General features: G+C 49.1%; 1 protein-coding gene across 6 annotated transcripts in view; it reads right to left on the bottom strand.

Annotated features, from left to right (window-relative positions):
• Positions 1 to 27,409, bottom strand: part of LOC132385502 (protein kinase C alpha type-like) — a 425,476-nt gene that overhangs the window by 375,622 nt on the left and 22,445 nt on the right. The window lies entirely within an intron of this gene.

Raw genomic sequence — 27,409 nt, 5'->3', positions numbered from 1 at the left:
ACTGTTGCAATCTCTCCCCGTTGTGAGGGTTCCCCATGTGGACAGTGACTGTTGTAATCTCTACGTGTGAGGGACCCCACGTGGACAGTGCCTGTTGTAATCTCTCCCTGTGTGAGGGTTCCCCATGTGGACAGTGACTGTTGTAATCTCTCCCCGTGAGAGGGTTCCCCATCTGGACAGTGACTGTTGTAATCTCTCCCAGTCGGAGGGTTCCCTATGTGAACAGTGACTGTTGTAATCTCCCCTCGTGTGAGGGATCCCCACGTGGACAGTGACTGTTGTAATCTCTTCCTGTGTGGGGGTTCCCCATGCGGACAGTGACTGTTGTAATCTCTCCACGTGTGAGAGTTCACCATGTGAACATTGACTGTTGTAATCTCTCCCCATGTGAGGGTTCCCCATGTGGACAGTGACCGTTGTAATCTGTCCCCGTGAGAGGGTTCCCCATGTGAACAGTGACTGTTGTAATCTCTCCCCGTGTGAGGGCTCCCCATGTGAACAGTGACTGTTGTAATCTCTCCCCGTTCTGAGGGTTCCCCATGTGAACAGTGACTGTTGTAATTTCTCCCCGTGTGAGGATTTGCCATGTGGACAGTGACTGTTGTAATCTCTCCCCGTGTGAGGGATCCCCATATGGACAGAGACTGTTGTAATCTCTGCGTGTGAGGGTTCCCCATGTGGACAGTGACTGTTGTAATCTCTCCCCGTGTGAGGGTTCCCCATGTGAACAGTGACTGTTGTAATCTCTCCCCGTGTGAGGGATCCCCATGTGGACAGTGACTGTTGAAATCTCTCGCCGTGTGAGGGTTCCCCATGTGAACAGTGACTGTTGTAATCTCTCGCCGTGTGAGGGTTCCCCATGTGAACAGTGACAGTTGTAATCTCTCCATGTGTGAGGGTTCCCCATGTGGACAGTGACTGTTGTAATCTCTCCATGTGTGAGGGTTCCCCAACTGGACAGTGACTGTTGTAATCTCTGACCGTGTGAGGGTTCCCCATGTAACAGTGACTGTTGTAATCTCTCCCCGTGGGAGGGTTCCCCATGTAAACATAGACTGTTGTAATCTCTCCCCATGTGAGGATTCACATGTGAACAGTGACTGTTGTAATCTCTCCCCGTGTGAGGGGTCCCCATGCGGACAGTGACTGTTCTAATCTCTCCCCATGGGAGGGTTCCCCATGATAACAGTGACCATTGTAATCTCACCCCGTGTGAGGGTTCCCCATGTGAACAGAGACTGTTGTAATCACTCCCCGTGTGAGGATTCACTATGTGGACAGTGACTGTTGTAATCACTCCGTGTGTGGGACCCCCACGTGGACAGTGACTGTTGTAATCTCTCCCTGTGTGAGGGTTCCCCATGTGAAAAGTGACTGTTGTAATCTCTACCCGTGTGAGGGTACCCCATGTGAATAGAGACTGTTGTAATCTCTCCCCGTGTGAGGGTTCCCTATGTGAACAGTGACTGTTGTAATCTCTCCCTGTGTGAGGGTTCCCCATGTGAACAGTGACTGTTGTAATCTCTACCCGTGTGAGGGTACCCCATGTGAAAAGAGACTGTTGTAATCTCTCCCCGTGTGAGGGTTCCCTATGTGGACAGTGATTGTTGTAATCTCTCCCCGTGTGAGGGATCCCCATGTGGACAGAGACTGTTGTAATCTCTGCGTGTGAGGGTTCCCCATGTGGACAGTGACTGTTGTAATCTCTCCCTGTCTCAGGGTTCCCCACATGGACAGTGACTGTTGTAATCTCTCGTCGTGTGAGGATTCACATGTGGACAGTGTCTGTTGTAATCTCTCCACTTCTGAGGGTTCCCCATGTGGATAGTGACTGTTGTAATCTCTCCACATGTGAGGATTCACATGTGGACAGTGACTGTTGTAATCTCTCTGTGTGTGAGGGTTCCCCATGTGGACAGTGACTGTTGTAATCTCTCCCCGTGTGAGGGATCCCCATGTGAACAGTGACTGTTGTAATCTCTCCCCGTGTGAGGGTTCCCCATGTGGACAGTGACTGTTGTAATCTCCCCCCGTGTGATGGCTCCCCATGTGGACAGTGACTGTTCTAATCTCTCCCCGTGTGAGGGTTCCCCACGTGAACAGTGACTGTTGTAATCTCTCCACATGTCAGTGTTCCCCATGTGAACATAGACTGTTGTAATCTCTCCCCATGTGAGGATTCAAATGTGAACAGTGACTGTTGTAATCTCTCCCCGTGTGAGGGTTCCCCATGTGGACAGTGACTGTTGTAATCTCTTCCCGTGGGAGGGTTCCCCATGTGGACAGTGACTGTTGTAATCTCTCCCCGTGTGAGGGTTCCCCATGCGGACAGTGACTGTTGTAATCTTTCCCCATGTGAGGGTTCCCCATGCGGACAGTGACTGTTGTAATCTCTCCCTGTGTGAGGGTTCCCCATGTGGACAGAGACTGTTGTAATCTCTGCGTGTGAGGGTTCCCCATGTGGACAGTGACTGTTGTAATCTCTACCCGTGTGAGGGTACCCCATGTGAATAGAGACTGTTGTAATCTCTCCCCGTGTGAGGGTTCCCTATGTGGACAGTGATTGTTGTAATCTCTCCCCGTGTGAGGGATCCCCATGTGGACAGAGACTGTTGTAATCTCTGCGTGTGAGGGTTCCCCATGTGGACAGTGACTGTTGTAATCTCTCCCCTGTCTCAGGTTTCCCCACATGGACAGTGACTGTTGTAATCTCTCGTCGTGTGAGGATTCACATGTGGACAGTGTCTGTTGTAATCTCTCCACTTCTGAGGGTTCCCCATGTGGATAGTGACTGTTGTAATCTCTCCACATGTGAGGATTCACATGTGGACAGTGACTGTTGTAATCTCTCTGTGTGTGAGGGTTCCCCATGTGGACAGTGACTCTTGTAATCTCTCCACATGTGAGGATTCCCTATGTGAACAGTGACTGTTGTAATCTCTCCCCGTGTGAGGGATCCCCATGTGAACAGTGACTGTTGTAATCTCTCCCCGTGTGAGGGTTCCCCATGTGGACAGTGACTGTTGTAATCTCCCCCCGTGTGATGGCTCCCCATGTGGACAGTGACTGTTCTAATCTCTCCCTGTGTGAGGGTTCCCCACGTGAACAGTGACTGTTGTAATCTCTCCACGTGTCAGTGTTCCCCATGTGAACAGTGACTGTTGTAATCTCTCCACATGTGAGGATTCACATGTGAACAGTGACTGTTGTAATCTCTCTCCGTGTGAGGGTTCCCCATGTGAACATAGACTGTTGTAATCTCTCCCCATGTGAGGATTCAAATGTGAACAGTGACTGTTGTAATCTCTCCCCGTGTGCGGGGTCCCCATGCGGACAGTGACTGTTGTAATCTCTCCCTGTTTGAGGGTTCCCCCATGTGGACAGTGACTGTTGTAATCTCTTCCCATGGGAGGGTTCCCTATGTGAACAGTGACTGTTGTAATCTCCCCCCGTGTGATGGTTCCCCATGTGGACATAGACTGTTGTAATGTCTTCCCGTGGGAGGGTTCCCTATGTGAACAGTGACTGTTGTAATCTCCCCCCGTGTGATGGTTCCCCATGTGGACATAGACTGTTGTAATCTCTTCCCGTGGGAGGGTTCCCTATGTGAACAGTGACTGTTGTAATCTCCCCCTGTGTGATGGTTCCCCATGTGGACATAGACTGTTGTAATCTCTCCCCGTGTGAGGGGTCCCCATGCGGACAGTGACAGTTGTAATCTCCCACCGTGTGATGGTTCCCCATGTGGACAGTGACTGTTGTAATCTTTCCCCATGTGAGGGGTCCCCATGCGGACAGTGACTGTTGTAATCTCTGCACATGTGAGGATTCACATGTGGACAGTGACTGTTGTAATCTCTCCCTGTGTGAGGGTTCCCCATGTGGACAGTGACTGTTGTAATCTCTCCCCGTTGTGAGGGTTCCCTATGTGAACAGTGACTGTTGTAATCTCTCCCCGTTGTGAGGGTTCCCCATGTGGACAGTGACTGTTGTAATCTCTCCCCATGTGAGGATTCAAATGTGAACAGTGACTGTTGTAATCTCTCCCCGTGTGAGGGTTCCCCATGTGGACAGTGACTGTTGTAATCTCTTCCCGTGGGAGGGTTCCCCATGTGGACAGTGACTGTTGTAATCTCTCCACATGTCAGTGTTCCCCATGTGAACATAGACTGTTGTAATCTCTCCCCATGTGAGGATTCAAATGTGAACAGTGACTGTTGTAATCTCTCCCCGTGTGAGGGTTCCCCATGTGGACAGTGACTGTTGTAATCTCTTCCCGTGGGAGGGTTCCCCATGTGGACAGTGACTGTTGTAATCTCTCCCCGTGTGAGGGTTCCCCATGCGGACAGTGACTGTTGTAATCTTTCCCCATGTGAGGGTTCCCCATGCGGACAGTGACTGTTGTAATCTCTCCCTGTGTGAGGGTTCCCCATGTGGACAGAGACTGTTGTAATCTCTGCGTGTGAGGGTTCCCCATGTGGACAGTGACTGTTGTAATCTCTACCTGTGTGAGGGTACCCCATGTGAATAGAGACTGTTGTAATCTCTCCCCGTGTGAGGGTTCCCTATGTGGACAGTGATTGTTGTAATCTCTCCCCGTGTGAGGGATCCCCATGTGGACAGAGACTGTTGTAATCTCTGCGTGTGAGGGTTCCCCATGTGGACAGTGACTGTTGTAATCTCTCCCTGTCTCAGGTTTCCCCACATGGACAGTGACTGTTGTAATCTCTCGTCGTGTGAGGATTCACATGTGGACAGTGTCTGTTGTAATCTCTCCACTTCTGAGGGTTCCCCATGTGGATAGTGACTGTTGTAATCTCTCCACATGTGAGGATTCACATGTGGACAGTGACTGTTGTAATCTCTCCCCGTGTGCGGGGTCCCCATGCGGACAGTGACTGTTGTAATCTCTCCCTGTGTGAGGGTTCCCCCATGTGGACAGTGACTGTTGTAATCTCTTCCCATGGGAGGGTTCCCTATGTGAACAGTGACTGTTGTAATCTCCCCCCGTGTGATGGTTCCCCATGTGGACATAGACTGTTGTAATGTCTTCCCGTGGGAGGGTTCCCTATGTGAACAGTGACTGTTGTAATCTCCCCCCGTGTGATGGTTCCCCATGTGGACATAGACTGTTGTAATCTCTTCCCGTGGGAGGGTTCCCTATGTGAACAGTGACTGTTGTAATCTCCCCCTGTGTGATGGTTCCCCATGTGGACATAGACTGTTGTAATCTCTCCCCGTGTGAGGGGTCCCCATGCGGACAGTGACAGTTGTAATCTCCCACCGTGTGATGGTTCCCCATGTGGACAGTGACTGTTGTAATCTCTCCCCATGTGAGGATTCACATGTGAACAGTGACTGTTGTAATCTCTCCCTGTGTGAGGGTTCCCCATGTGGACAGTGACGGTTGTAATCTCTCCCCGTGGGAGGGTTCCCCATGTGAACATAGACTGTTGTAATCTCTCCCCGTGTGAGGGATCCCCATGTGGACAGTGACTGTTGTAATCTCTCCCTGTGTGAGGGTTCCCCATGTGGACAGAGACTGTTGTAATCTCTGCGTGTGAGGGTTCCCCATGTGGACAGTGACTGTTGTAATCTCTACCCGTGTGAGGGTACCCCATGTGAATAGAGACTGTTGTAATCTCTCCCCGTGTGAGGGTTCCCTATGTGGACAGTGATTGTTGTAATCTCTCCCCGTGTGAGGGTTCCCCATGTGGACAGTGACTGTTGTAATCTCTCCCCATGTGAGGATTCAAATGTGAACAGTGACTGTTGTAATCTCTCCCCGTGTGAGGGTTCCCCATGTGGACAGTGACTGTTGTAATCTCTTCCCGTGGGAGGGTTCCCCATGTGGACAGTGACTGTTGTAATCTCTCCCCGTGTGAGGGTTCCCCATGCGGACAGTGACTGTTGTAATCTCTACCCGTGTGAGGGTACCCCATGTGAATAGAGACTGTTGTAATCTCTCCCCGTGTGAGGGTTCCCTATGTGGACAGTGATTGTTGTAATCTCTCCCCGTGTGAGGGTTCCCCATGTGAACATAGACTGTTGTAATCTCTCCCCATGTGAGGATTCAAATGTGAACAGTGACTGTTGTAATCTCTCCCCGTGTGAGGGTTCCCCATGTGGACAGTGACTGTTGTAATCTCTTCCCGTGGGAGGGTTCCCCATGTGGACAGTGACTGTTGTAATCTCTCCCCGTGTGAGGGTTCCCCATGCGGACAGTGACTGTTGTAATCTTTCCCCATGTGAGGGTTCCCCATGCGGACAGTGACTGTTGTAATCTCTCCCTGTGTGAGGGTTCCCCATGTGGACAGAGACTGTTGTAATCTCTGCGTGTGAGGGTTCCCCATGTGGACAGTGACTGTTGTAATCTCTACCTGTGTGAGGGTACCCCATGTGAATAGAGACTGTTGTAATCTCTCCCCGTGTGAGGGTTCCCTATGTGGACAGTGATTGTTGTAATCTCTCCCCGTGTGAGGGATCCCCATGTGGACAGTGACTGTTGTAATCTCTCCCTGTGTGAGGGTTCCCCATGTGGACAGAGACTGTTGTAATCTCTGCGTGTGAGGGTTCCCCATGTGGACAGTGACTGTTGTAATCTCTACCCGTGTGAGGGTACCCCATGTGAATAGAGACTGTTGTAATCTCTCCCCGTGTGAGGGTTCCCTATGTGGACAGTGATTGTTGTAATCTCTCCCCGTGTGAGGGTTCCCCATGTGGACAGTGACTGTTGTAATCTCTCCCCATGTGAGGATTCAAATGTGAACAGTGACTGTTGTAATCTCTCCCCGTGTGAGGGTTCCCCATGTGGACAGTGACTGTTGTAATCTCTTCCCGTGGGAGGGTTCCCCATGTGGACAGTGACTGTTGTAATCTCTCCACATGTCAGTGTTCCCCATGTGAACATAGACTGTTGTAATCTCTCCCCATGTGAGGATTCAAATGTGAACAGTGACTGTTGTAATCTCTCCCCGTGTGAGGGTTCCCCATGTGGACAGTGACTGTTGTAATCTCTTCCCGTGGGAGGGTTCCCCATGTGGACAGTGACTGTTGTAATCTCTCCCCGTGTGAGGGTTCCCCATGCGGACAGTGACTGTTGTAATCTTTCCCCATGTGAGGGTTCCCCATGCGGACAGTGACTGTTGTAATCTCTCCCTGTGTGAGGGTTCCCCATGTGGACAGAGACTGTTGTAATCTCTGCGTGTGAGGGTTCCCCATGTGGACAGTGACTGTTGTAATCTCTACCTGTGTGAGGGTACCCCATGTGAATAGAGACTGTTGTAATCTCTCCCCGTGTGAGGGTTCCCTATGTGGACAGTGATTGTTGTAATCTCTCCCCGTGTGAGGGATCCCCATGTGGACAGAGACTGTTGTAATCTCTGCGTGTGAGGGTTCCCCATGTGGACAGTGACTGTTGTAATCTCTCCCTGTCTCAGGTTTCCCCACATGGACAGTGACTGTTGTAATCTCTCGTCGTGTGAGGATTCACATGTGGACAGTGTCTGTTGTAATCTCTCCACTTCTGAGGGTTCCCCATGTGGATAGTGACTGTTGTAATCTCTCCACATGTGAGGATTCACATGTGGACAGTGACTGTTGTAATCTCTCCCCGTGTGAGGGTTCCCCCATGTGGACAGTGACTGTTGTAATCTCTCCACATGTGAGGATTCACATGTGGACAGTGACTGTTGTAATCTCTCCCTGTGTGAGGGTTCCCCCATGTGGACAGTGACTGTTGTAATCTCTTCCCATGGGAGGGTTCCCTATGTGAACAGTGACTGTTGTAATCTCCCCCCGTGTGATGGTTCCCCATGTGGACATAGACTGTTGTAATGTCTTCCCGTGGGAGGGTTCCCTATGTGAACAGTGACTGTTGTAATCTCCCCCCGTGTGATGGTTCCCCATGTGGACATAGACTGTTGTAATCTCTTCCCGTGGGAGGGTTCCCTATGTGAACAGTGACTGTTGTAATCTCCCCCTGTGTGATGGTTCCCCATGTGGACATAGACTGTTGTAATCTCTCCCCGTGTGAGGGGTCCCCATGCGGACAGTGACAGTTGTAATCTCTCCCCGTTGTGAGGGTTCCCCATGTGGACAGTGACTGTTGTAATCTCTCCCTGTGTGAGGGTTCCCCATGTGGACAGTGACTGTTGTAATCTCTCCCCGTTGTGAGGGTTCCCTATGTGAACAGTGACTGTTGTAATCTCTCCCCGTTGTGAGGGTTCCCCATGTGGACAGTGACTGTTGTAATCTCTCCACATGTGAGGATTCACATGTGGACAGTGACTGTTGTAATTTCTCCCTGTGTTAGGGTTCCCCAGGTGAACAGTGACTGTTGTAATCTCTCCCCATGTGAGGGTTCCCCATGTAACAGTGACTGTTGTAATCTCTCCCCATGTGAGGATTCACATGTGAACAGTGACTGTTGTAATCTCTCCCTGTGTGAGGGTTCCCTATGTGGACAGTGATTGTTGTAATCTCTCCCCGTGTGAGGGATCCCCATGTGGACAGAGACTGTTGTAATCTCTGCGTGTGAGGGTTCCCCATGTGGACAGTGACTGTTGTAATCTCTCCCTGTCTCAGGGTTCCCCACATGGACAGTGACTGTTGTAATCTCTCGTCGTGTGAGGATTCACATGTGGACAGTGTCTGTTGTAATCTCTCCACTTCTGAGGGTTCCCCATGTGGATAGTGACTGTTGTAATCTCTCCACATGTGAGGATTCACATGTGGACAGTGACTGTTGTAATCTCTCTGTGTGTGAGGGTTCCCCATGTGGACAGTGACTGTTGTAATCTCTCCCCGTGTGAGGGATCCCCATGTGAACAGTGACTGTTGTAATCTCTCCCCGTGTGAGGGTTCCCCATGTGGACAGTGACTGTTGTAATCTCCCCCCGTGTGATGGCTCCCCATGTGGACAGTGACTGTTCTAATCTCTCCCCGTGTGAGGGTTCCCCACGTGAACAGTGACTGTTGTAATCTCTCCACATGTCAGTGTTCCCCATGTGAACATAGACTGTTGTAATCTCTCCCCATGTGAGGATTCAAATGTGAACAGTGACTGTTGTAATCTCTCCCCGTGTGAGGGTTCCCCATGTGGACAGTGACTGTTGTAATCTCTTCCCGTGGGAGGGTTCCCCATGTGGACAGTGACTGTTGTAATCTCTCCCCGTGTGAGGGTTCCCCATGCGGACAGTGACTGTTGTAATCTTTCCCCATGTGAGGGTTCCCCATGCGGACAGTGACTGTTGTAATCTCTCCCTGTGTGAGGGTTCCCCATGTGGACAGAGACTGTTGTAATCTCTGCGTGTGAGGGTTCCCCATGTGGACAGTGACTGTTGTAATCTCTACCCGTGTGAGGGTACCCCATGTGAATAGAGACTGTTGTAATCTCTCCCCGTGTGAGGGTTCCCTATGTGGACAGTGATTGTTGTAATCTCTCCCCGTGTGAGGGATCCCCATGTGGACAGAGACTGTTGTAATCTCTGCGTGTGAGGGTTCCCCATGTGGACAGTGACTGTTGTAATCTCTCCCTGTCTCAGGTTTCCCCACATGGACAGTGACTGTTGTAATCTCTCGTCGTGTGAGGATTCACATGTGGACAGTGTCTGTTGTAATCTCTCCACTTCTGAGGGTTCCCCATGTGGATAGTGACTGTTGTAATCTCTCCACATGTGAGGATTCACATGTGGACAGTGACTGTTGTAATCTCTCTGTGTGTGAGGGTTCCCCATGTGGACAGTGACTCTTGTAATCTCTCCACATGTGAGGATTCCCTATGTGAACAGTGACTGTTGTAATCTCTCCCCGTGTGAGGGATCCCCATGTGAACAGTGACTGTTGTAATCTCTCCCCGTGTGAGGGTTCCCCATGTGGACAGTGACTGTTGTAATCTCCCCCCGTGTGATGGCTCCCCATGTGGACAGTGACTGTTCTAATCTCTCCCTGTGTGAGGGTTCCCCACGTGAACAGTGACTGTTGTAATCTCTCCACGTGTCAGTGTTCCCCATGTGAACAGTGACTGTTGTAATCTCTCCACATGTGAGGATTCACATGTGAACAGTGACTGTTGTAATCTCTCTCCGTGTGAGGGTTCCCCATGTGAACATAGACTGTTGTAATCTCTCCCCATGTGAGGATTCAAATGTGAACAGTGACTGTTGTAATCTCTCCCCGTGTGCGGGGTCCCCATGCGGACAGTGACTGTTGTAATCTCTCCCTGTTTGAGGGTTCCCCCATGTGGACAGTGACTGTTGTAATCTCTTCCCATGGGAGGGTTCCCTATGTGAACAGTGACTGTTGTAATCTCCCCCCGTGTGATGGTTCCCCATGTGGACATAGACTGTTGTAATGTCTTCCCGTGGGAGGGTTCCCTATGTGAACAGTGACTGTTGTAATCTCCCCCCGTGTGATGGTTCCCCATGTGGACATAGACTGTTGTAATCTCTTCCCGTGGGAGGGTTCCCTATGTGAACAGTGACTGTTGTAATCTCCCCCTGTGTGATGGTTCCCCATGTGGACATAGACTGTTGTAATCTCTCCCCGTGTGAGGGGTCCCCATGCGGACAGTGACAGTTGTAATCTCCCACCGTGTGATGGTTCCCCATGTGGACAGTGACTGTTGTAATCTTTCCCCATGTGAGGGGTCCCCATGCGGACAGTGACTGTTGTAATCTCTGCACATGTGAGGATTCACATGTGGACAGTGACTGTTGTAATCTCTCCCTGTGTGAGGGTTCCCCATGTGGACAGTGACTGTTGTAATCTCTCCCCGTTGTGAGGGTTCCCTATGTGAACAGTGACTGTTGTAATCTCTCCCCGTTGTGAGGGTTCCCCATGTGGACAGTGACTGTTGTAATCTCTCCCCATGTGAGGATTCAAATGTGAACAGTGACTGTTGTAATCTCTCCCCGTGTGAGGGTTCCCCATGTGGACAGTGACTGTTGTAATCTCTTCCCGTGGGAGGGTTCCCCATGTGGACAGTGACTGTTGTAATCTCTCCACATGTCAGTGTTCCCCATGTGAACATAGACTGTTGTAATCTCTCCCCATGTGAGGATTCAAATGTGAACAGTGACTGTTGTAATCTCTCCCTGTGTGAGGGTTCCCCATGTGGACAGTGACTGTTGTAATCTCTTCCCGTGGGAGGGTTCCCCATGTGGACAGTGACTGTTGTAATCTCTCCCCGTGTGAGGGTTCCCCATGCGGACAGTGACTGTTGTAATCTTTCCCCATGTGAGGGTTCCCCATGCGGACAGTGACTGTTGTAATCTCTCCCTGTGTGAGGGTTCCCCATGTGGACAGAGACTGTTGTAATCTCTGCGTGTGAGGGTTCCCCATGTGGACAGTGACTGTTGTAATCTCTACCTGTGTGAGGGTACCCCATGTGAATAGAGACTGTTGTAATCTCTCCCCGTGTGAGGGTTCCCTATGTGGACAGTGATTGTTGTAATCTCTCCCCGTGTGAGGGATCCCCATGTGGACAGAGACTGTTGTAATCTCTGCGTGTGAGGGTTCCCCATGTGGACAGTGACTGTTGTAATCTCTCCCTGTCTCAGGTTTCCCCACATGGACAGTGACTGTTGTAATCTCTCGTCGTGTGAGGATTCACATGTGGACAGTGTCTGTTGTAATCTCTCCACTTCTGAGGGTTCCCCATGTGGATAGTGACTGTTGTAATCTCTCCACATGTGAGGATTCACATGTGGACAGTGACTGTTGTAATCTCTCCCCGTGTGCGGGGTCCCCATGCGGACAGTGACTGTTGTAATCTCTCCCTGTGTGAGGGTTCCCCCATGTGGACAGTGACTGTTGTAATCTCTTCCCATGGGAGGGTTCCCTATGTGAACAGTGACTGTTGTAATCTCCCCCCGTGTGATGGTTCCCCATGTGGACATAGACTGTTGTAATGTCTTCCCGTGGGAGGGTTCCCTATGTGAACAGTGACTGTTGTAATCTCCCCCCGTGTGATGGTTCCCCATGTGGACATAGACTGTTGTAATCTCTTCCCGTGGGAGGGTTCCCTATGTGAACAGTGACTGTTGTAATCTCCCCCTGTGTGATGGTTCCCCATGTGGACATAGACTGTTGTAATCTCTCCCCGTGTGAGGGGTCCCCATGCGGACAGTGACAGTTGTAATCTCCCACCGTGTGATGGTTCCCCATGTGGACAGTGACTGTTGTAATCTTTCCCCATGTGAGGGGTCCCCATGCGGACAGTGACTGTTGTAATCTCTGCACATGTGAGGATTCACATGTGGACAGTGACTGTTGTAATCTCTCCCTGTGTGAGGGTTCCCCATGTGGACAGTGATTGTTGTAATTTCTCCCCGTTGTGAGGGTTCCCTATGTGAACAGTGACTGTTGTAATCTCTCCCCGTTGTGAGGGTTCCCCATGTGGACAGTGACTGTTGTAATCTCTCCACATGTGAGGATTCACATGTGAACAGTGACTGTTGTAATCTCTCCCTGTGTGAGGGTTCCCCATGTGGACAGTGACGGTTGTAATCTCTCCCCGTGGGAGGGTTCCCCATGTGAACATAGACTGTTGTAATCTCTCCCCATGTGAGGATTGACATGCGGACAGTGACTGTTGTAATCTCTCCCTGTCTCAGGGTTCCCCATGTGAACAGTGACTGTTGTAATCACTCCCCGTGTGAGGGATCCCCATGTGGACAGAGACTGTTGTAATCACTCCCCGTGTGAGGATTCCCTATGTGGACAGTGACTGTTGTAATCTCTCCCCGTGTGAGGGATCCCCAAGTGAATAGAGACTGTTGTAATCTCTCCCCTTGTGAGGGATCCCCATGTGAACAGTGACTGTTGTAATCTCTCCCCGTGTGAGGGTTCCCCATGTGAACAGTGACTGTTGTAATCACTCCCCGTGTGAGGGATCCCCATGTGGACAGAGACTGTTGTAATCTCTGCGTGTGAGGGTTCCCCATGTGGACAGTGACTGTTGTAATCTCTCGCTGTGTGAGGATACACATGTGGACAGTGACTGTTGTAATCTCTCCACGTCTGAGGGTTCCCCATGTGGACAGTGACTGTTGTAATCTCTGCCCGTTGTCAGGGTTCCCCATGTGGACAGTGACAGTTGTGATCTTTCCGTGTGAGGGACCCCCAAGTGGACAGTGACTGTTGTAATCTCTCCCCGTGTGAGGGATCCCCAAGTGGACAGTGACTGTTGTAATCTCTCCGTGTGAGGGATCACCACGTGGACAGTGACTGTTGTAATCTCTCCCCATGTGAGGATTCACATGTGAACAGTGACTGTTGTAATCTCTCCCTGTGTGAGGGTTCCCCATGTGGACAGTGACTGTTGTAATCTTTCCCCGTGTGAGGGTTCCCCATGTGAACAGTGACTGTTGTAATCTCTCCGTGTGAGGGATCACCACGTGGACAGTGACTGTTGTAATCTCTCCCCATGTGAGGATTCACATGTGAACAGTGACTGTTGTAATCTCTCCCTGTGTGAGGATTCACATGTGAACAGTGACTGTTGTAATCTCTCCCCGTGGGAGGGTTCCCCATGTGAACATAGACTGTTGTAATCTCTCCCCATGTGAGGATTGACATGCGGACAGTGACTGTTGTAATCTCTCCCTGTCTCAGGGTTCCCCATGTGAACAGTGACTGTTGTAATCACTCCCCGTGTGAGGGATCCCCATGTGGACAGAGACTGTTGTAATCACTCCCCGTGTGAGGATTCCCTATGTGGACAGTGACTGTTGTAATCTCTCCCCGTGTGAGGGATCCCCAAGTGAATAGAGACTGTTGTAATCTCTCCCCTTGTGAGGGATCCCCATGTGAACAGTGACTGTTGTAATCTCTCCCCGTGTGAGGGTTCCCCATGTGAACAGTGACTGTTGTAATCACTCCCCGTGTGAGGGATCCCCATGTGGACAGAGACTGTTGTAATCTCTGCGTGTGAGGGTTCCCCATGTGGACAGTGACTGTTGTAATCTCTCGCTGTGTGAGGATACACATGTGGACAGTGACTGTTGTAATCTCTCCACGTCTGAGGGTTCCCCATGTGAACAGTGACTGTTGTAATCACTCCCCGTGTGAGGGATCCCCATGTGGACAGAGACTGTTGTAATCTCTGCGTGTGAGGGTTCCCCATGTGGACAGTGACTGTTGTAATCTCTCGCTGTGTGAGGATACACATGTGGACAGTGACTGTTGTAATCTCTCCCGGTGTGAGGGATCCCCATGTGAACAGTGACTGTTGTAATCTCTCCACGTCTGAGGGTTCCCCATGTGGACAGTGACTGTTGTAATCTCTGCCCGTTGTCAGGGTTCCCCATGTGGACAGTGACAGTTGTGATCTTTCCGTGTGAGGGACCCCCAAGTGGACAGTGACTGTTGTAATCTCTTCCCGTGTGAGGGTTCCCCATGTGAACAGTGACTGTTGTAATCTCTCCCTGTGTGAGGGTTCCCCATGTGAACAGTGACTGTTGTAATCTCTCCCCGTGTGAGGGTTCCCCATGTGGACAGTGACTGTTGTAATCTCTCTGTGTGAGGGTTCCCCATGTGAACAGTGACTGTTGTAATCTCTCCGTGTGAGGTTTTACACTGAAATCCTGCACCCGTAGACTGTTCAGGAATAAAAATAATTCCTTTCATTTTTGAAGGCATTGAGCATTTGTGTGAAATGTACTGTAGTGAAACTCGGCAATTTGTTGCCTTGGTTGGCAGTGGAGTCCAAGTCATTGGGTGTATTAAGGCAGAGATTTATAAGTATCTGAGTAGCTAGGGTATCAACGGTTATGGTGAGAAGGCGGTTAATGGGACGTTTGGATCAGCTCATGATGAAATGGTGGAGCAGACCCGATGGGCCGAATGACCGACTTCTGCTCCTTTGCCTTACGGTCTTTTATGTTTTTCAGTGTGGAATGCACTACCAGTGACTTTTGCACACTCCTGGTGGAGGCGAATGCTCTAATATGAAACTTTTGAGACTCTAATATGAAACTTAGAAAAATGGAGGGCTAAGCCGTTTCTAGAGGAGATTACAAGCCCCTGATACATTGTGGGCCGAAGGGCCTGTAACCTGCTATAGAATTCTAAACGGTAGGGTAATTCTAGGAAGTTTCTAGAGGAGATTACACAGCCCCCGCTACATTGTGGGCCGAGGGGCCTGTAACCTGCTATAGAATTCTAAACGGTAGGGTAATTCTAGGAAGTTTCTAGAGGAGATTACACAGCCCCCGCTACATTGTGGGCCGAGGGGCCTGTAACCTGCTGTAGAATTCTAAACGGTAGGGTAATTCCAGGCAGTTTCTGGAGGAGATTACACAGCCCCCGCTACATTGTGGGCCGAGGGGCCTGTAACCTGCTATAGAATTCTAAACGGTAGGGTAATTCCAGGCAGTTTCTAGAGGAGATTACACAGCCCCTGATACATTGTGGACCGAGGGGCCTGTAACCTGCTATAGAATTCTAAACGGTCGGGTAATTCTAGTCAGTTTCTGGAGGAGATTACACAGCCCCCACTACATTGTGGGCCGAGGGGCCTGTAACCTGCTATAGAATTCTAAACGGTAGGGTAATTCCAGGCAGTTTCTAGAGGAGATTACACAGCCCCTGATACATTGTGGGCCGAGGGGCCTGTAACCTGCTATAGAATTCTAAACGGTAGGGTAATTCTAGTCAGTTTCTGGAGGAGATTACACAGCCCCCGCTACATTGTGGGCCGAGGGGCCTGTAACCTGCTATAGAATTCTAAACGGTAGGGTAATTCCAGGCAGTTTCTAGAGGAGATTACACAGCCCCTGATACATTGTGGACCGAGGGGCCTGTAACCTGCTATAGAATTCTAAACGGTAGGGTAATTCCAGGCAGTTTCTAGAGGAGATTACACAGCCCCTGATACATTGTGGGCCGAGGGGCCTGTAACCTGCTATAGAATTCTAAGTTCTATGGAGCGGTGGAGGCTGAGAAGAGACCTGATTATCATATTTTGAGAGGCACAGATACAAGAGACCGCCAGTTCCCTTTGCTCCACTCTCTAATACCAGAGGGCATCCATTTCAGCTCTTCAAGGAAACCTCCATGGACTCTTTCTACGCCTACGCCTCACCTACATTCTCCCTTCTCTCCCCTGCCCCCTGCCATTGAGCCTGAAAACATGTCCTACCATGGACTGTTTCCGGTACCTTTTGCTCTTTAATCTGCATGTTATTGTTCTTCTTTGTTCTACGCCAATGCACCGTGTAATTATTTAATCAGTATGAGCTGTGTGCAGGACTGATCATTGACTTCAGGAGAAGGAAACTAGGGGTTGGTGAGCCAGTTGTCATCGGGGTTCACAGATGGAGAGGGTCCAGAACTTTAAGTTCCTCGCTGTTGTTATTTCAGAGGACCTGACCTGTCCTGGGCCCAACAGGCAGTTTGCCTCTATTTCCTTAGGAGTTCATGAAGATTCAGCATGATGTCTAAAACTTTGACAAACTTCTGTAGATGTGTAGTGGAGAGTGAACTGACTGGTTTCATCACAGCCTGGTATGGAAGCACCAATGCTCTTGAGCACAAAATTTTAAAAAAAGTAGTGGATTTCGGCACAGTCTATCACGGGAAAAGCCCTCCCAACTACTGTGCACATCTACAGGAAATCTCCACCACCCAGGACAGCTCTCTTCTCTGTTGCTGAAAGGAAGAAGTTACAGGAGCCACGGGACTTGTACAGCCAGGTACAGAAACAACTACTACCCCTCAACCAGAGTGGATAACTTCACTCAATTTCAACCGCCCCATCCCTGAACTGTTCCCACAACCTACTGCATGGACTAATTTTCAGGGGCTCCTCATCTCATGTTTTCAACATTTATTGATTATTTATGTAAAGAGGGTTTCTTCTTTTTGTTAACTAGCAGGAATGCTAATTTACTGATAACGAGAATGGTATTCCTTTGTAAACCAAATGGAGATTAATGTTCTTTCTTCTGAGTCTGTAAGCTTTTGTTGACGGGCTTTTGGGGAGATCGGCGCGAGAGGGTCGAGAGAGAGGACGCAATGCTGTAAGCTGGGCGAGGATCGGACCCCAAGAGGGGGTCCGAGGCTGGGAGGTACTCCGAGGAGGGGGGGATGACGCTAGATGTGCTTGGTTGACCACTCGGAGGGTCCTGAGCTGCGAGTTGAGGAGTTCCGAGGGGATCGAATGGTGGCCAGAAGACTTCAGTAATTGAGCTCCAACTGTAGTGCACGAAGTGGTTTGGACTTTGATAAGTTTGGCGCCTTTTCTTTATTTTTTTTCTCTTCATATATACTGTATCGTTATTAATCACTTAGTTATAGTAACCTTTATAAATTGTACTCATTTAATCGCTTATGGTGTACTGTCTGGTTTTGGGCGAGGCGGGGACATCACACAGCATCCACACCAGCTGATTACCCAGTTTGGCGGGGCCGAAGGCTGCTTCCCCTAGACCGGGGGTCGGCAACCCGCGGCTCCGGAGCCACATGTGGCTCTTTTACATCTGTGCTGCGGCTCCCTGTTGCTTTGGGAAATAATTGGTTGTGGCGACCCTTTTCCTGGCACATCCGAACCGACTCACAATTAGATAGCCTACGGGGTTTTGCAAGCACAGAGCTTTAGAGCCTCTGCGCCATGGGGGGGGGGGGGCAGGTTGAGGGAGGCTTAAAAGTGAGGCTGAAGATTTCCAATAAAGTTTTTTCCTTCAACTGCAGTTACCGACTCCGTGTCATAATTTTAGCGCTGCGTGTAGCACACCGCTACATGGTCAGTATTTAATTAAAATGTATTTTATGTTAGTTTGTTAGTTTTTGAAATGTAAATCTAAATTTGAAGATTATGGTGATCTTGTACAATCTAAATAAGACGTCGTGGCGACCCATTTCCTGACACATCCGAACCGGCTCACAATTAGCCAGCGTTCAGGCTAAGGGAGATAGCCTACGGGGGTTTGTGAGTACGTGTCTTTTGCAGCATCCGCGCCCATGGGGGGCGGGTTGAGGGAGGCTTAAAAGCAAGGCTGTTTAGTTCGAATAAAGCTATCTTTGACTGCAGTTTACTGACTGCGTGTAGCACACCGCTACAACGTGTTTTTATCGCTGGCTGTCCAGAGGGGAGGTGCTGAAACGCTTTGTCGCGTGTCTGGAAGAAGTGAAAACATTCCTGGGCAGCAAAGGGCTCAACTTTCCTGAGCTGGAACAGCCAGAGTGGCTGGAAAAGCTACACTTCATGGTAGACATGAGAGCGCACCTGAACACGCTGAACACAGCTCTTCAACGGGGTAAGGACGTACAGCCCTGCACATGTTGGAGGATGTTTTGGCATTCGAGCGCAAGTTGACGTTGCTTGCCAGAGATTTACAGAAAGGCACATTGTCTCACTTCCCCAATTTGAGAGAGTTCAAACAAGGTCACGACATGATAAATTCGGAGTATTTACATTCTGCAATCATCGCAATGCAAACATCGTTTGGGAAACGCTTCTGTGAGTTCAGAGAGGAAAAAAACACATTATCCTTCCCGGTCACTCCCCTAAGCATCGATCCATCCCTACTGAATACGACTGCATTGTCAGGTGTGAGTCAACCTGACCAAGGATGATAAATATTTTAATTGCCTATTATTTTAAGTATATTCATATGTTTTCATTGTTCAGTGAAATAGTCCTTTTATTTTTCAGGTTGACAGCTGGCTGACGTTAGTTTTGGTTTGCTGCTGGTGGCAAATTTAAGTTTGGCGTTTTTCATAAATAAAAGAAGGACTCAAATAGCCGTTGAGTATTTTACTTAAAAGTAACCTTCAACCCAACGTCTTTTTTTCAGAGTTCAAAATGTTTTTGTTGCATGCAGAAATGTAATTTCGTTTTCTCTGCAGGAGTTCATCAATTTCATAAATGCAACACATTATAGTTTGTTTATACATAGCATAAAGGCAAAACAAAACGTTGTATGCAGTGTTATTTCATTTTAAATGTCAAACGGGTTTTGCGGCTCCCAGTGTTTTCTTTTCTGTGGGAAACGGGTCCAAATGGCTCTTTCAGTGGTAAAGGTTGCTGACCCCTGCCCTAGACGAAATGAGCTGAGCGAGCCTGAGGCGACCCAGGGGGTTACATTGTGGGGTGCTCGTCCGGAATTGATTTCTGTGGAAGCTGTGTGATCACCCTCTTTAAATTGGGTCTGCGGCGAAGAGCTGGTGTGCCTTTGTGGGTGTGCGATTGCTGGTTATCGCTGCGTGTGTGTTGGGTGGGGTGGCTGCTGTTGGTAGCCTGGAGGTCGTTGTTCAAGTTCCAACTAGTGCTGACGAAATGGTGGTGGGACCATGGGTTGTCCGTACTGTTTGCAGAGTGAGGAGTGACAGGTTGGGGTGTTTCAGCAGTGGTGGGCTCCGCCCAGTTGTTGGAATAATGTCCAGCCCTAAAGGGGCGGAGGTGTGGGCGGAGCGGACCCCTCAGTTGTTGGGTGAGTGGCAGTGCTTGGCTGAGGGAAAGCGACAGGGACGGGTTGAAAGTTTGAGTAGGCGGGCTGGTGACTTTGTTAGAACTGTCGGGCGCAATTACCTCGAAGTGACCGCTGCCAGTTCTGGGAAAGTGTGGGAAAATGCGTGTGGTTCGACTGGAAGTCAAATGCCGCAGCTGGGGGGCTTATCATACCCGTGGCAGGAGATTGGTGGGAAGTTTTTAGGGTATCCCTTTTTGCCTAGGGGGGCAGATAAATTGCTTGTGGTGCCAAGAGGATCTGTCAAGGGGATCAGTTGTTCCATTGATTCGAGAGGTGTCGGGAAACTTAGAGGAGGCCCAGTGGGGGAACGGCTTGGGGTCTCTGGGGGAGCACGTTCCCAGCAATGTACCAAGGAACTCCCGAAAGGAACAGAACCTATTCCTGAAGGCTTAGAGGGGCCATGCGCACAGGTGTTGTTACGGATGGATGGAAGCCAAGTTAAAGCCATCCTCGGCACCGGGGCGCCGGTTAAGTTGCTGTACAGTTTGTTTCATAACCGTTATTGGAAGCATTTACCCTTGATGACATTGAGGACACTGGAGATTCGGGGTACCAGTGCCGGTGATTATCCAGACAACGGTTGTTGGTCAGTGAAAATGGAGTTCTTAGAGGCAAATGTGGAGGAGACAGAGATTCATGAATCGTTGATGCTGATGTGTCCAGACCCTGTTGAGACGGGCAGCGTTTCTGTTCTAGAGAGAACCAAAATCCTGCTGGTGTGCTTGGGAGCCTGCCCGGAGGAGGCGGGTGAGCGCTGTTTGAAGGCATTGTCGATGCACCCAGAGTTTCGAGCTGCTTGTGCGGACGTGTGTAGCAGCGTTGGGCCGATACCGAATTCAAACAAGAGCCAGTGGTGGTACGGCCTGGGGGAAGTATCTGAGGGTGAGACCCTCTTAGTGGACGCTGCGAAATACCATGAGGGAGGGGAGTTGACTGCTGAAGACACCTCGGAGAGAGAGAGGTTGCGGCGACTGGCCCCTGAAGCCGTGGAAGACGTAGGCAGCGTGTGTGTGGATTATATTGTGTTGAAGAGGCGCACTGTCAGTGACCAGAATATGTCCCTGAGGGCCAGAGAGGCGATGGCCTGTCTGAGTGGTGTGAAGTGGTTTAAGGTGCTGGATCTGAGGAGTGGATGTTGCCAGATCCCGATGAGTGGGGCCGACAAGGAGAAGACGGCCGTTATAAATTCCCTAGGAGTCTTCGGGTCCGAAAAGATGCCACAGGGCATATCTGGAGCCCTTGCAACCTTCCTGCGGGGCAGGTGGAAGACCATAGGGGATGTGGAGGCGTTTGGAGTTTTGGTGTATGTGGATGATCTCTTGGTGTTTGGATTTGCCTCAGGAGAATATGAAGTGAGGTCATTGCAGGAGCAGCTGAGAACTACCGAGTTAAAGTGTTTTCTGGACACATGCCAGGGCTGGCGAAGGTCGCAGCTCGTGAGTGACTGTCTCTACGGAATCAAGTTTGAAATGAAGACGGAGAGACTGGAGAAAGCGATCTGGAACCATTCGGAAGACTTACAAGTTGGAGAGAATGAAGAAAGTTGTCTGACTGAGGGTAATAGCAAACTGAGAACCCGGAGAGGGGAGTTTGCGGAGGTGAAGAAATTACAGACAAATCTCAGAAGAGAGAAGCGGAAGCTTGAAGGGAACCTGAAGATGACCATTGACAGTTCAAATGAAGTGCAAAACCTGAAAGTTGATCTGGAAGAAGTCATGAGGAAGAAAAAGCTGGAGCGAAGTGCAGTGAATACTGAACAGGAGGCTGAAGAGACTGCAGGAGCAGTGCAGGCCACGTGTTTCCGTTTGGAGAAGATCAAACAGCAGCTACCGATCACAGAAATGAGGAAGAATACAGATTCGATGGATGATGTGCTGGATGTGTGGTACATGCTGCCTTTTGCTGACTTTCCCTCGATTTGGCCCTTCTCCCATTGAGTCAGGTGTAGCGGGGAGGGTTAGCTGTGTGCAGTGTGGGGCATGAGTGAGAGGTTGAGAGAAGAGTTGGTAGTGGGCCCAAGGTATCTCCAGTTGTGTCCGAGCCTGAAGGGTTTAGGTGAAGGGGTACGGAGGCCTCAGAAGGGTTAGGGAATCTCCCAGATAGTTGGCCTAAGTAGCGCCTGAGGAACAGGGCGTGAGGTTTACTGTGCGGGGAGGAGATGTCACTGTTTGTGCTTGGGTTACGGTGTGTTGGCAGGAAAGGTGGCGAGTTATTTAGTAGTCATGAGGACATGACTTTTATTTGGTGGAGGGAGAGTGTAAAGAGGGTTTCTTCTTTTTGTTAACTAGCAGGAATGCTAATTTACTGATAACGAGAATGGTATTCCTTTGTAAACCAAATGGGGATTAATGTTCTTTCTTCTGAGTCTGTAAGCCTTTGTTGACGGGCTTTTGGGCAGATCAGCCCGAGGGGGTTGAGAGAGAGGACGCAATGCTGTAAGCTGGGCGAGGATCGGACCCCAAAGGGGGGGTCCGAAGCCGGGAGGTACTCCGAGGAGGGGGGATGAAGCGAGATGTGCTTGGTTGACCACTCGGAGGGTCCTGAGCTGCGAGTCTAGGAGTTCGGAGGGGATCAAATGGTGGCCAGAAGACTTCAGAAATTGAGTTCCAACGGTTGTGCACGAAGTGGTTTGGACTTTGATAAGTTTGGCGCCTTTTCTTTATTTTTTTTCTCTTCATATATACTGTATTGTTATTAATCACTTAGTTATAGTAACCTTTATAAGTACTCATTTAATCGCATATGGTGTACTGTCTGGTTCTGGGCGAGGCGGGGACATCACACAGCATCCACACCAGCTGATTACCCAGTTTGGCGGGGTCGAAGGCTGCTCCCCCTAGACGAGAACGAGCTGAGCGAGCCTGAGGCGACCCAGGGGGTTACATTGACTTTTTGTATTTGCGGAGTTTATTGTCTTTTGCACACTGGTTGTCTGCCATATTGAATGTGGTCATTCATTGATTCTAGGATATGTAGAGAACATGAAGCCCAGGGTTGTATATGGTGACATACATGAACTTTGATAATCAATTTACTTTGAACAAGGTATTCGCTGCATCTGATAATAATGCCAATACTGGTGTCTTGAAGGAGAGTCTCAGCCTGAAACGTTGATTATTTATTCTTTTCCGTAGAAACTGCCTGGGATGCTCAGGCCCTCCAACATTTTGTTTGTGTCAATCTGCATTTCCAGAATCTCCTTTGTTTACTGTTCTCAATTCTGATTTATCTGAGTGGGAGCAAATTCAAGGCAATGGTGTGGGGCAGTTTTTATTTTATACACGGAGAGGGGTGTGCTGTCAAAGGGTTGGTGGTGGGGGCACGACAGAGGTGGTTAAAGACAGGCACATGTACAGGAAAGAATTACAAATGAGAAGAGATTGACAAATTTGGCATCGAGTTCCACATTTAGAGTTCCAAGAAATCCAATCTATTGTTAAATTTCACATGACGTGCTTAAGCTTTCAGTAAAATCTAACTTGCTCTACCAGACAAGCAGGGCCAACACTCCAGCTTGTATAATCATGCAACACAGAAACAAGCCTTCTGAGCCGACCGACTGAGTTTCCCAGTGAGCTAGTCCTGTCTACACACGTCCGGTGTTAGCATTTGATTAAACAGTCCCCTCCATGGGCCCTTGACGTTGTGGCCCTCGCACCTTATTGTCTGCCTTGCACTGCCCTTTCTCTGGAATGTAACACTTTATTCTGCATTCTGTTATTGTTTTCCCTTGTTCTACCTCAATGCTCTGTGCAATGATCTGATTTGTACCAACTGTATGAAGGACAAGCTTTCCACCATATGTGTGATGACAATAAACCAATTCTAATTCGGTTGGTCTACCTCAATGCACTCTGTAACAACCACCTCATTCTAGGAAGCTTTGGAGAGGGGGATTTACCAGGATTAGAGAGCATGTCTGATCAGGAAAGGTTGAGTGAGCTAGGCTTTTTCTCTTGGGAGAAAAGGAGGGTGAGAGGTGACTTGATAGAGGTGTTTGGGATGATAAGAGGCAAAGGTCAAGTGGACAGCCAGAGACTTTCTCCCAGGTGCAAATGGTTAAAATGATGGGGCATAATTTTAAGGTGAACGGAGGAATATATGGGGGGGGGATGTCAGAGATAGTTTTTAATGTAAAGTGGTAGGTGTGTGGAAGACTGTGAGGGGTGATACCAGAGGCAAATGCATTAAGGAGATTCGAGAGCCTTAGACAGGTACATGGATGGAGGAAAAATTGAGGGTTATGTGGGAGGGAAGGACAAGGTTGCTCTTGTAGGTTAAAAAGTCAGCACAGTATCACAGACAGTAGGGCCTATGATCTGATCTGTATTAACAGTACAAAAGACAGGTTTTCATTCTCTCCAGGTGTATAAAACCAATGACGATACCCCTCGTATCCATACAGTTCTTTAGATTGCTTTTAAATGTCACTAACAATCCCACGTCAGCCACTATTTTTCGCGTCTCATACCAAATGTGCTCGGCTTTGCTTGCACAGGCAGCCCGATGTCCCTGTTAAATCTCTCGCCTTTGATTGTAAACATATACTCTTTATTTTCAGCCCTCCCTTCCTGGGCTGGCCTGACTTCAGTGGTTGGGAAAGAGTTAGTCAATTATTAAGCAAAAAGTTTGTGGGAACTTGGAGAAGCAAAATAAAGCAGGTCAAACTCAGCTTGGTTTCCTTAAGGGGAAATCTTGCCTGACAAGTCTGTTGGTATCCTTTGAGAAAGTAACAGGCAGGTAAAACAAATACGAGTCAGAGGATGTTGTTTGCTTGCATTTTCATAAAGTCTTTGACAAAATGCTGCACATGAGCCTGCTTAGCAAGATACGAGCCCATGGTATTACAGGGTAAAGATCCATGCCAGTATGAATGGCAGGAGGCATCGAGAGGGAATAAATGGAGCCTTTTCTGGCCAGCTGTTAAAGACCAATTGTGTTCTGCATGGGTCAGTGTTCGGTCCACGTTTTAGATCATAAGGTACAGGAGCAGAATTAAGCTATTCAGCCCTTCGCGTCTGCTCCATCTCAACCCCATTCTCCTGCCTTCTCCCCGTAACATGCCAAGTACCTGTCGACCTCCACTTTCAATATACTCAATGACTTGGCCTGCACAGCCATCTGTGGCAATAAATTACACAGATTCGCTGCCCTCTGGCTAAAGAATTACTTCCTGTCTCCTTTCTAAATGATGTCCCTCTATTCTGAGACTGTGCCCTCTGATCCTAAATTCCCCCATTTTAGGAAACATTCTCTCCACATCCACTGTCTGGGTTTGATAGGTTTCAATGAAATCCCCGCTCATTCTTCTAAACACCAGCTAATAGAAGCCCGGAGGCATCAAACACATTAACCTTTTCATTCCCAGAATCATTCTTGTGAACCTCTTCTTGGCCCTACATCTTAGAAAAGGGGCTAAAACTGCTGACAATACAAGTGGGGTCTGACCAATGTCTTATAAAGCCTCAGCATCAAGTCCTCACACTTAAAGCCAAGTCCTCTCGAAATGAGTGCTAACATCTCATTTGCCTTCCTCACCACCAACTCAACCTGCAAGTTAATCTTTAGGGATTCCTGCACAAATACTCCAAGTCCCTTTGCACCTCTGATTTTTGAATTTTCTCCCCACTTAGAAAATTCTACATTTTTATTTCTTCTACCAAGGAACATGACCCTAAACTTCCTGACACTATATTCCACTGGCTCTTTCTTTGCCCATTCTCCTTATTGTTCTAAGTCCTTCTGCACCCTCCCTGCTTTCTCAACACTACCTTTTCCTCCACCATATCAGCCGCAAACTTGGCCACAAAGCCCCAATTCCGTCATCCAAATTGTTGACCTATAACGTGAGAAGGAACCCTGTAGAACTCCACTTGTCTCTAGCAGCCAACCAGAAGCCGCCTCTGCAGAAGTTCCTTTTATTCAGCAGCCTCGTGTGTGACACCTTGTTAACCTTGTGACCTTCTGAACTTCCAGGTACACATCACCCACTGACGTTCCTTTGTCTATTCAGCCCGTTATTTCCTCAAAGAACTCCAACAGATTGGTCAGGCAAGATTTCCCCTTAAGGAAACCATGCTGACTTTGGCCCACTTTATCACGTGCTTCCAAGTTCCCACAAACCTCATCCTTAATAATAGACTCCTTCCCGGCCACTGAAGTCAGGTTAACTGGAACTAGTTTACTTCCTTCTGACTCACTCCCTTCTTGAGGAGTGCAGTGACATCTGCAATTTTCCGGTCATCTGGAGCCATTCCAGAATCTCGTGATTCTTTAAAAAAATCATTACTAAAGGCTCCACGATCTCTTCAGCTACCTCTTTCCAAACCCAGGGGTGTAGTCCATCAGGTCTGCATAAACCCTTTCAGCTTCTACTCACTTCTGTTCCATGACACCCCAATTTCTGGCATACTGCTGGTGTCTTCCATAATGAAGACTGAGGTAAAATACTTACTCAGTTTGTCTGCCATTTCTTTGACCCCATTACTACCTAAAGTGGGGGAGCCTGTGATCAAAGGGCACAGCCTCAGAATAGAGGAACAATCCATTTATATAACCGTATAACAATTACAGCACAGAAACAGGCCATCTCAGCCCTTCTAGTCCGTGCCGAACGCTTACTCTCACCTAGTCTCACCGACCTGCACTCAGCCCATAACCCCCCAGTCCTTTCCTGTCCATATACCGATCCAATTTTACTTTAAATGACAATACCGAACCTGCCTCTACCACTTCTACTGGAAGCTTATTCCACACAGCCACCACTCTCTGAGTAAAGAAATTCCTCCTTGTGTTACCCCTAAACTTTTGCCCCCAACTCTCAACTCATGTCCTCTTGTTTGAATCTCCCCTACTCTCAATGGAAAAAGCCTATCCACGTCAATTCTATCTATCCCCCTCATAATTTTAAATACCTCTATCAAGTCCCCCCTCAACCTTCTACACTCCAAAGAATAAAGACTTGTTCAACCTTTCTCTGAGTAAAGGGGGTTTCTTCTTTTTTCTTTGTTACTGTTGGGAAAGGGTTTCCTTTTGTTAACTAGCAGGAATGCTAATTTACTGATAACGAGAATGGTATTCCTTTGTAAACCAAATGAGGATTAATGTTCTTTCTTCTGAGTCTGTAAGCTTTTGTTGATGGGCTTTTGGGCAGATCGGCGCGAGGGGGTCGAGAGAGAGGACGCAATGCTCTAAGCTGGGCGAGGATCGCCGGGAGATTCTCCGAGGAGGGGGGGGATGAAGCTAGATGTGCTTGGTTGACCACTCGGAGGGTCCTGAGCTGCAAGTCGAGGAGTTCGGAGGGGATCGAATGGTGGCCAGAAGACTTCAGTAATTGAGCTCCAACGGCTGTGCACGAAGTGGTTTGGACTTTGATAAGTTTGGCGCCTTTTCTTTAATTTTCTCTTCAAATATACTGTATCGTTATTAATCAGTTATAGTAACCTTTATAAATTGTACTCATTTAATCGCATATGGTGTACTGTCTGTTTTTGGGCGAGGCGGGGACATCACACAGCATCCACACCAGCTGATTACCCAGTTTGGCGGGGCCGAAGGCTGCTCCCCCTAGACGAAACGAGCTGAGCGAGCCTGAGGCGACCCAGGGGGTTACATTGTGGGGTGCTCGTCCGGGGTTGATTTCTGTGGAAGCTGTGTGATCACCCTCTTTAAATTGTGTCTGCGGCGAAGAGCTGGTGTGCCTTTGTGGGTGTGCGATTGCTGGTGATAGCTGCGTGTGTGTTGGGTGGGGTGGCTGTTGTTGGTAGCCTGGAGTTCGTTGTTCGAGTTCCGACTAGTGCTGACGAAATGGTGGTGGGACCATGGGTTGTCCGTACTGTTTGGAGAGTGAGGAGTGACAGGTTGGGATGTTTCAGCAGTGGTGGGCTCCGCCCGGTTATTGGAATAATGTCCAGCCCTAAAGGGGCGGAGGCGTG

The sequence above is a fragment of the Hypanus sabinus genome (genome assembly GCF_030144855.1).
Source record: "Hypanus sabinus isolate sHypSab1 chromosome 24 unlocalized genomic scaffold, sHypSab1.hap1 SUPER_24_unloc_3, whole genome shotgun sequence".
Lineage (NCBI taxonomy): Eukaryota > Metazoa > Chordata > Chondrichthyes > Myliobatiformes > Dasyatidae > Hypanus > Hypanus sabinus.
This window is presented reverse-complemented; position numbering and strand designations above follow the sequence as displayed.